We start from the raw sequence: 11,210 nt of genomic DNA, 5'->3' as shown, positions 1-11,210 counted from the left end.
AACCGACACCAGAGGAGGTGACCCATTTGATGGGAATGGAAATCAGCATTTTAAAATTATTTTTGGTTTGGTGTTGAAGTCACGTGCTCCCTCTTCTAAAACTGGCACCAATCACAGTGGTAGCTTCTAGTACTTTGAAATAACCTCCCAGATATTTTTAGTGTTTCCTCTGTGAAAATACCAGTGTTTCAAAAAAAAAGGGAGACAAGAGCAGAAAACTCAAACCCTGGAGATGTTCATAGATGTGCAGTAATGGGACAATTACTCAGGGACTAATTCCCCAGACCCTGTGCTTGGAATTCAAATGGGAGGAAGATGAGGCCTGCCCCAAGACAGCCCTCAGAGTCTGTGGAAAACAAGCAAGGTAGAATTGTGCTGGAATCCACATTACTGCTCAGATATGCCTGGGACACAATAGGAATACAGATGCCACTTGGGGGCGGGGGTCGTGGTGGTCAGGGACAGGAAAGGAAGACAAGAAGCAAGTGACAGGGGACAGTTTACAGGAAAAAGTAAACCTTACAAGGACTGCCAATTATTTATCCAATAGCCACTTCCCTCCTTATTAACACCATCCCAATTTGTAAGAGTGTGTGATGGTTACTTTTAATTGTCAACTTGACACATTCTAGCACATCCTAGGGAGGGAGTCTCAATGGGAGGCTGTCTAGAGTAGGCTGTGGAGAATTGTCTTGACTAGATTCACGGAGGTGGGAAAACCCGTCTTATTTGTGGGTGGGGCCATCACTTAGGCAGAGGATCCGGGTCTGTATAAGAGCGGGAAAAGGCAGCCGGGCACCACCAAGCATGCAGGCATGAACTCATGGCTCTTTGCTCCCAGCTGTAGATGGAATGGCAATTAACTGCTTCAAGTCGCAGCCACCTCGCCTCCTCAAGCGGACTACAACCTTGAATTGTGAGCCACATAAACCCTCTCCCTCTGCGGTCGCTTTGGTTGGAGTGTTTTATCACAGCAACAGGAAACGAAACTAAAACAGGGTGTAATAAACTCCACCGATAGATTGCATTTTTTCAGTTGCCCAAATAACTGGCGACTCCGTTCTGACCGTTGATATATAATGGGACGTTGTGGTGACTTTGCCAGGACTATTCCTCCTTAAAATGGAGAACAAGTAGATCTAGCGAGGTCGCTTTTCCTTTCTCTTGGTTTTGTTTCTTGTAACCATTTTGGACCATTAGGTGATCCTAGGCTTTGGGGAGTCAGTATGACAGAGTAGAAGCCCGTAAGGGCTATAAGCTATGAGTGATCATGGCACTCTCCATACAACTCCAAACAATTAGCTCTGGGATTCCCGGTATGGGAAGAAAACATAAACCCGTATACCCGAGCTATTATTTTGCTCTTGCTGAATCCTAACCTATTTGCACCCATTGAACTAAGTTCTAAAGCATCCGTTTACGTCGTCTGGGTAGACATGGTTCCAAAGCTTTGCACATAGAAGACATTTAACCAGAGATGGCTTTGGGCATCATTTCTACAGTGTTCAGTCAGCATTTCATGGCTGCTCTCAACTGAGGCAGGCCCCAGCATCTCCATACATTGTAGTCATAGAAAAGGTGTCCATCACTTGGAGACTTCTCACTGTAACCTCTTTGCCATGACAATGGCCGTCTCACCTCTAAATTGTGGAGGAATCACGTGGCTCATATTGATTTGAGCTGAAGCGTTCTGGGGTTTCAGATGCAGAATAACTGGTCCATGAGGACAGGAATCAAATCTAAATGTGGGTTCATAGCAGTGAGGAGCCTATAGGCCATTCACGCCGCCTTCTTTGTTGAATGAGAAGATGAAATGAACGTATAACTTAACTTCTGTTTTGGAAAAACCTGGCCCCTTCCCTTAACTTCTGGCCCAGTGACTGAACTATCCATGTCCCATCAAGAAAAAGCATTTGCATATTCTTAAATTTTTTAACATTCTTAAATCTTGACTTATGCAACTTAACATCCCCTCCCTCCAATTTGGTCTCAACAGGACAGGCAGTAAAAAGCAAAGGGAGATCTTTGAAGAAAGGGGACTCTGGAACGCTCTTTGCAGAGCGTCCTGAGCAAGCCTGGTGTGCGCTCCTACCTGCACCTAGGCAGCTACCGGCCGGCCACACAAAAGCAGGGTCTGTATTCCTGCTCCACAAGGCACCTGATTCATGAGACAGCTTTGCAGGAATTTAATTAGTGAAGGAATGCGCAAAGCTTAAGCACTGCAGATATCATTAACCACCGGGGAGGGGAGAGGGAGAAGAAAACCAAACAGATGTTCGGTTCAGCCTTGTTCCAGGGAACCAGGTCAGCGCACACATCTTTTTCTATTTGGGTAGCTCTTAGGTAAATCTCATTAATGCTCTTTCATTCTTTCAGGATCCTAGTTTGCCACTCACCCAGTTTAAAGCACAAGGAAATGCACTTTCTGCCTCGTGAGGGGAAAACAGGCTGGTATCACAAAAAAAAATCTGATTATTTCAAGGTGGCCTTATTAAAATCATTATTTTGAAACAAGGAACTGGTGGTCTATGAGTTGAGAGACATGGATCTTCAGGTTCAGGAAGTTAAATTGTGGTCAATCTGTGAAGGAAACTGAGCATTTGGGTCTTAATGGCTGTAAGGATTTGCCCGCTGTTTACTCAGGCAGTGATTTTGTTCTCGGAGAGTATTCTGTGAGAATGTTAGCCAAAGTGGCCAGTCTTGTGAGCAGCTTCCAGCCCTGGGTTGGCAATGAGGGACTCGGAAGCAGTTTTGCTGGAGGACACTGCAGCTAGACACCAACTGGTTGAGAGGGATGGATGGTGTTTGCGGCTCCACCCATCCTAAGATGGCAGATTTACAAACAGGAACACACTCGTAGATTCAAAGCTGTCTCAGGGATACAAGCCAAGAGTCTCCGTCCATCTGATTTATCTTTCTCCCAGCTCCTATGCACAGCCTATTTGTCAATGCCCATTCCAAGACCATTCCAACGGTAACGTCTCAGGTTACTCCATTGGGGAGACAGCATTAGAAAAGGAGGAAGAAAAAAGCACACCAACTAGCCTTGTGGAAGCTTCCCCTTCAACCTCCAGCCTGCTTTTGATTATTCCAAAGAGCAAGTTCCTAGAACTCTTCTTCTTTTTATGTAGAAGTGTGAGCGTTGTGGTGCTCTGTAGCTGATTGCTGCCAAGCTGCCAGTCCTAAATCACAGCCTTGGTCCTAACCACTCTAGTGATGAAAACAGAAATCAACAAGGTAGGCTTCCTCTCCCCGTCTCCTTGATTTCCGGACCTCTTCCACTCCAAAACCCTTACAAATAAATTAACATTTGAACTACACGCTGCTATTCTTGGGGCCATTTTGTGCTTTTTTAATCAATGTAACTGTCTTAATATATAGTAGTGAAGTTGTTATACAGTGTAATTGATCCTGAGAATGAAGAGGTTTTCCAGTGTTTGAATATAACACGCAATGTTTTAGACCAGCAGTACTCAACCTGTGCATTGTGACTCCTTTGGCCAACATCTCTCTCCAAAAATATTTGCAGTAAAATTACAGTTATGGAGTAGCAATGAAAATAATTTTATGGCTGGGGGCTGCCACAACACGAGGAACTGTATTAAAGGGTCCCCGCTCAGGAAGGTTGAGAACTACCATCTTAGATAGTTGTGTTTTGTGCATAGCCTTTTCAGTTCTCTCCTGTGCGCTGAATATTTTTAATCCACTTTTTTCCTTCAAGCACCAGCTCCTTGTTAAGTACTTACCATTCGCCACAGTCCCTGCATTCACAGCTAAGTCGGCAAGCCCAGCACTTAGGAGCTCAAATAGGGCTGGAGCTACCTCCACAGGGGACATCATACCCAGTCATCAGGAACAGGGTCTCTGCGTGCGGTCATGCTGCTTGTACACCGCTAGATTACCCAGATAAGAAGGTCGGTGAATTTTCGCCAGCTTGAAAAACTTTTCCAACTAGAGGGACTCTTCCCCCCAAGTCCCCTAAGGACATGTTTATATGCTAGCAGTAAGCCAGCTGGGACACACGCACCCTTTATGAACCACACATTGTAGGAAATTCAGTGTCATATTTCTGTACAATGTTTTGTTTAATCTAACCTTTCTCTTCTGTTCACTGGGTTCAATATCATGGAAACAAAAGTGTGCAGTCCTCACAGGATTTCTGGGCAGGTCTCTATGATGGCTCAGGTAGTGTTTGTTCTCTCTTTCCCACACTGCACAGGGTGAAAGTTCAACACCTCAGCCCCTGATTTCAACAAGCCCAGAAAACTGTAGCTTGTGCGGCTCCCCAAGCAATCTGCTGAGACTTTCAAACAGTAGACAGAGACAAAGCCACTTCAAATACATTGCATCTTAAGTCAACAGAGCCGCATTATCAAAAACAAAGCAAAACAAAAGCTTTGGACAGCATGGCTCACAGTCTTTTAAGAGATGGAACCCATGCCTTGGCATGGCTAAGGTGATCCAGAACCTGACACTAGATAGTTCATGGGCTGAGGGCAAAGCCTACGACTGTTATTTTGCTAAAGGAATGTAGCAACAAAATAAGGTCCTAGTCCTGTGTTGGCTCGCCCATGGATCCAAGCACCATCAATACTCATCGGAGATGCTTATTCCTGTTGTAGGAGATGGCTGACACAGAGGTCCACATCTGGACAGTGTGCAACAAGTGAGAGACTTTGGAGCACTCCGTCCTAAAAGGAATGTGTGCATCAGACCCCTCCCCTCGGGGTTTAGGGATCTGCACAAAAGAGGAGGTGAGAAGATCGTAAGAGCCAGAGGGGATGTAAGTCTCTGTGTGTTTACTGGGGTCTGAGCGGCTGTGGACTGGGTGGGACACAGGAAAACTTCAGCTACAGGGATGGATGACTCTGGAGAAACAGCATCTCCCAGGTACACCAGACTGATGCAAGTATGAACTCACAGAGCCTGGGGCAGCAGGCACAGGGCCTGCATAGGTTCAAGCCAGATGGGGTCTCAGCACTGAGAGGGGACATGGGCATGAGCTCCCATCCCTAACCGAGAAGTGATTTGCATCTGGTACGTGCTAGGAAAGGGGAAATCAGGTTTTTTTCCAGTAGTGTTGCTGATCTATCAACTACACTCCTGCGTATTTTTTTTAGTTTACTTGGTTTGATGTTTGTTTTTCAGGTTTTTTGTTTTGTTTTGTTTTAGAGAGACAACATAAAGTTGGGTGGGGAGGAAGGTGGGGAGCATCTGGTAGGAGACTGGGAAGGGTATTATGATCAAAATATATTGTATAAAAATTAAATAAGATGAATAAACTTAATAAAATATATATTAAAAAGAAGAAATTCAAGTCAAAGTATCTCTCAGTCAACATTTTATACCAATATTTCCTGGACAGTTGAGGAAGAATCAAGATTAGAAGTTTGAGATACCCACAAATTCCATCTTTTAAATGCTTTTTACTCATGTTTTAAAACATTTAGCACAAATATTTCTTTTTTTTCCATGAATTCCTCTATTTTTGAGAAGGTTCCAACTCTGATTTTTTCTTTCAGTCATGCTGTTTTCAGAGTGGAGCCACCCTACTACCAATGTGATGAGCTTTCTCCATAAAGGCAAGTCCAGAGGTCCCATGCCTGGTTCTGACTGTCCATTATCACTCTCAGTGGTATCAATTGCCTTTTGGATTGTTACCTGGAAGGCAGCACCCATGTCTGTGTATGATATGCAAAGGAACTTGACAACCTACTCTGCTGGAATTGGTGGAATGAGGCTTGGAGCACTGTAAGACCACCATAATGAAGTAGCTCTGGGGAAAACCCCCCACACATGGGGTGGGGGTCAACACAGCAAGACAGGTTTGCAAGCATTTGACAGGATAGCTCATCCTCTTGGTCAGGGCAGGGCAGGCCACTGAGACAGTAGCCAGCTGCCCTCTTACACCAGAGCTGGATCTGTATTTCCCTTGCCTGTTGCCTCACTGACTTTTTTTTTTTAAATGATGCTTGTATCTCCCTAAGCATCACTGAATGATTATTAATACATCACTTACTGGTTTCTAATGTGATTTAATAGCGAAAACAAAATTCTAAAATCTATGAAGAAAATCATACTGTTTTTTAACCCCATGAATTTTGTGATGGGGTTTTCTGGGAATCCTTTGGGGCTTTCTACCCAATTTACTATGTTTTAATGCTGGTTTCCTTAAAGCCCATTATTCCCCTAAACAGGAGCTATAGAAGCTATTTCTTGTTCTTTTCTAGCCTGTCTAGGCATGGCCCTACAGAACTTGCATCATATTACCTCACTATGTGAGGTTCGACCTCTTCCTTACAACTGTTGGGCAACCACAGGCTTTGACACAGGAAAATAGCTCCAATCCTCAAAGGGCCTTGCACTTTGGCTGACATTTTTGAAAGATGTTCCGCTGACACATGGGACTGGCCAGGTGGAAAGTGAAGAACTACAAAGCCAGATTCAACCTTGTGAACATTGTTCCCATCAGGGCACTCCCCAATTCTCTACCTTCAGCCCTGGTAGTGCAGAGGAGCTCTACTAGATATTTCCAGCAGTTTCATAATTCTTATCTGTGAAGTTGCCTCCGACCATAGCCAGTGGAGCTCTAGACAACCATTTAGTGAGCAAATAACAACTACTAGGCTGTTAGATACTTTTAAAAAACGAGCCTCCAAGAATGGACCAACAGAATGCTGGCATGCCGATTTGGGGTGCCTCTCCCAGATGGACATGGGATGTTTAGGTGTCTGAGCTCTGAATGGTCCACTTTCCATTCTTGAACTTACACTGCATATGTAGGTATCGTATCTGTTGACTTCCATCCATCTGTGTTCTGACCACGGTGCCATCCTGGCTTAGACTATTGAAGGGGAAAGAAAATGGTTCAGGATTCCTTACCCTGTACAGCCCTTTTAATATGAGCAGCCATTTTAAAAAAAATTACCTCCCCATCTCCACAGACTCCATGGCACCTACCAAGAGGACTTCAGTCGGTGACTGCTTCTTTAGCTTTGGGGCACCATAGCCCCAATGGGCTCTTCTAAATAATACATTCTCCTGTGTCCAATCAACATGACGGCGGTCTTGATGAAAGATCTACTCAAAGGCACAGGACTGCTTTTCCGCGGACCCTTTGTTCTCTGCCCTTCTGGTGATGGTATACAAGGATGCAGAGACCCTACCCTAGAAACACACCTACTGCAGTGTGACCATAAACAGTATCTGCAGCTGTGCAGCAAGATTGCAAAAGGAAAACATTATGTGACCGGAACATTTGGAAGTATTTTTTGCTTTTTTTTTTTTCTCACAGTAGGAAAGACTTGTGGGGTTTGGTCATTATAGATCAAGCCTGGTGCCAGCATCTGACAGTGCCACCGGGGTATTCGCAGGACACAGGTTGTATCCTGAGGATTGCTGTCACTGACACTCAGTTATTGGTAATCAGGAACTGCAGAGGCCGAGAGATATATATTGCTTTAATATAAAAGGTTGTAAGGCGTCATGGCGTTGTGAGTCATGACAGAATTTCTACCTTTTATGTGTGGAGATAGATTTTTAAAATTAGCATTGACCTGCACATTTGACCATAAAGAACCGAGGAGAAGGCTCCTTCCTTGGTCATGAAAACAGAGGGTAGACACTACCGAGAGCCTTGTGTGCAGGGTGGGACGGTTGGGGGATATAAGTGCCTCTTCTCTACACACTGCTCAAAACCCCGGTCACCAAGGCGCTCTGCATGAGCCCAGCTGATTAGAGTATATTTTAAAAATCAGAGTGTGTGGACAAGGGCTACACACACACACACACACACACACACACACACACACACACACACACACAATGTACCTGGGCCCTACATAGACCTAGGTTACTCCATGATGCTGGGGCATTTTTTTTTCTTATTAGTTTTAACTCTCTCCAAATTTGCTTAATAAGGTGATTACTTCAACTCTGCCCAAAGCTGCTGAAAAATCGTCTAGTGTGGCAGTTTCTCTGTTCACATTTTTCCCCTTGTCTTTAGACCTTCATCCGCTCCTGCTGTCTTCATCAATTTTGTCTTAGTTTGATGTTACGTCTCATTATATGCACTTGATTTGGGCTTTGGAAATCTAAAAAAATTATTTGACAATTCACTTAACAAAAGTATTTACTCAGTTCTTGCTGTGTGCTGGGAAAGGTGACAGGCACAGAGCTGACAAAGATAACTAGGATGTGCTCCACATCATCGGGGCGCAGTTTAGTGGGGAGACATAGCAGCGAGCAGATAGAGTCGATGTTAAGTAGAAGCCATCAATAGACATGCGCAGAGCACAGGCTGAGCATGGAGAGGACACTGGTGAGTTCTCCACCAAGCAGTTCTAGTAGTTAAATAAATGTGTTTTAAAATAATCTCGGAGGGTTGAGAGGAGAGTTCACCATGCTCAGGGATGGCGCAGGGAAAAGGCCGTCAGGTCAAGAGCCATGGGAAGCAGATGGAATGGACACTGAGTATATCAACTGTAAGTCGATTCTGAGCCACTGAGATGTAGGAAAGAACTCAGAACAGGATGATGCTAAAGGTGGGAGGGGCCCACACTGCAGGGTGTGGTGGGGAGTCTGGGGTTTAGACCCCAGACGGAGGGAGCCAGTGGCGGCATTAGGGTGCGGGGCACTTAGTCATACTTTTGCTTAGAGATGTGAACTTGGAAGTGGTATAGGTTATGATGTGTGGAGAGACGAAGGCAGGGGAAGTTAGAAGGATGGCATGGCCTGAAGTTCACGGGCCTGAGAGACTGAGGCTGCAGTATAAGAGAGGGAAAGGCCAGGCTGAAGGAAGGTGGCTGAGAAGCCACGTGGGCACTGTCCAGTCCTGCTCGTGATCACGGTCAGGGCTAAGACGGCTTGCCTGTTAGAAAGGTTTTTTTTGTTTGTTTTGTTTTGTTTTGTTTTGTTTTGTTTTGTTTTTCCTGAAAGAATACCTAGCAAGCAGTTGGGGGTTTTCCTTCCCTCAAGTACTCCTAAAATAGAAGGCTGCTGAGAGATGCACACTGTCAGGGCTGGTATTCCTCCTCTGGACATCATGTAAACGTTCAAGACCGGAAGAAGCGGGTGAGCCAGCACAAGTAGGATCCGTGCCCCGTTCCCATTTCTCTCCATCCCAACTATCCACTGTCTTCTACCCTTGACCACCCGAAGCAGAGGGGGCAGGAAGCCTTGTGTCTGTCAGTGGAGCTCGCCAGGCAGAGGTCAAAGCATCGCCAGGTGGAGGTCGAGGCAGACCCCAGCACTGAGGACTCAGGCCCAGGTCAGTCTTAACTCTGGCTGTGCTCTGCTGCTTCTGCCTGGGCGTGTGCTGTTGTCTCGGGTACCTAGGCTTTGCTTGAATCAACAGTGAAATAATTTCCCACAGCAAACAACAGTCGAAGGCCTTTTTGCAGGTGATTATAAAATCTAGCCTGGCCATACCTTCCCCTAGAAACAGAAAAATCAAAAATAACCGACATGCATGGGATGGATCTCAATCTCAGTTTAGCAGAAGCTGTAAGTGAGAGGCTGCCAACCTCCTCTGGGGACCTCCATTAAGGAGACCAAGTGACCAGATAATAATAGCCAGTCGTTATTAAGCAGTTTTCATTTGTCACATGTCAGGGACACACTACATGGACCACACTCCTCCTTGGTTGATCTAAGATGATGGATATCATTACCCTGCTTCAAATAAGAGAAATCAAGGCTGAGATGTGCTGCTTGCTATGGCCAGTCCATCTAGCAAGTAACAAGCCAGGAGCTGAGCTGAAGCAGGTCAACCTTGTATCTACCTATAGTCAACCGCTTTGATTTGCTGGGTAAAGTCTTGACCCAGAAGAACCAAAGCTGTAAAGCCCATCTTGAGTTAAAGCTTTAATGTTAGGGAATCATGCCGGGAACCTTCCTGCCAATCACCCTCACTTCCTGCACTCACAGCTCAGATGGTTGGTTATGCAAAGGAAGCTCCCTACCTAGACTAAGGAGAAACGATTGTCTTTACCTGACTCGTGTGGCTGACAGCCCCAAACACATCCCAACCTTTGCTCATTCCCTGTGCACTAATTGCTGTCGTGCCAAAGGCAGGCAAGCGTGAACTGTCTCAACACCACTGCCAACTACCGGAGAAGTGTTCTGCATGCTCTTCTTCCTAAGTCAGAGCTAGCATTAATGCCCACTCCGTCTACACTACAACACTTTTATATGCCTAAAACTGGTGGAAACATTGTAAATAATAAAAACCAGAAGCCTGGAGTAATCGATGCTCTTCTTCAAAGTACACTTTTAAAAGCGGGGAAAGAATTATTCTTACTTTCCTCTCATGGTTTCTGGATACCTGCGTGGAGTGCCTGGCGGGGTCAAACACAGGGAAGGCTGAATGTCTTGGGGGGTAAGAGGTCTATGCCTGGGGAGAGGCGTTAAGGACAAACAAAGAAGTTTGTCCTTGTTATCTGCTACCTCTCTGGGTTTTGCCTGGGCCAGTAGAGTTTTGTCAAGGACGTAGGCATCATCTGGATCAACTACTGAATAGCTGTCCTGAAAGAAAAGACATTTACTTCTCGCCAAACTGATTTTATTCTGGCTCTTCTAGAGGTGGGCCTATGATTTAGGTGGCCTCATAAATTCTACCCCAGCCCCCTGGATTCCACAACTCGGCTTCCTCTGCTAGCACATGAAAAGCAACTGTAGCAAGCCTCTGCGCCTTCTTTCTACTTTTCTTCTCCACCGGCCTCCTCCTCAACTTTAGTGTGTACCGGTTGCCATGGAAACAGCGATGTCCTTGCTGTGGACAGAACTTAATCACAGCCAAAAGGGTGAAATAAAGTACATTTTTATCTTGGATTGAAATTTGTATCATGATTCATGAGATGGAAGAGGGGAAGGAGACTTCGAAAAGCCGGAGGACCAGGAGGATGGAGGAGGGGAAAGGAAAAGCAGGAAGGGAGGGAGGAGGCAGAAACTAAAAATGGTACCCAGTGTGTAGGCCCGAAGACACTGTTGGTGCAGGGCTGGGGGTTGATGGGCACAGTTCCCTTACTTCAAGGTAGCCTGGTCCTGTTCAGACCTCAGACATTCTGTGAAGCCAAGGAAACAGCAGACCCTCCAGGCTACTGGCAGCATGGGCTTTGAGAGACGCTTGCCCCAGGCTCTGTCCCTACCCCAAGTCTAAAATTCTGCAATTAGAGATGAATCCTCCTAGGAGCAGTTTTCCATCATTGCAA

Source organism: Peromyscus maniculatus, chromosome 13 (assembly GCF_049852395.1).
Source record: "Peromyscus maniculatus bairdii isolate BWxNUB_F1_BW_parent chromosome 13, HU_Pman_BW_mat_3.1, whole genome shotgun sequence".
NCBI classification, from domain to species: Eukaryota; Metazoa; Chordata; class Mammalia; order Rodentia; family Cricetidae; genus Peromyscus; species Peromyscus maniculatus.
The sequence above is the reverse complement of the archived record's forward strand: the minus strand, read 5'-3'. Positions refer to the sequence as shown.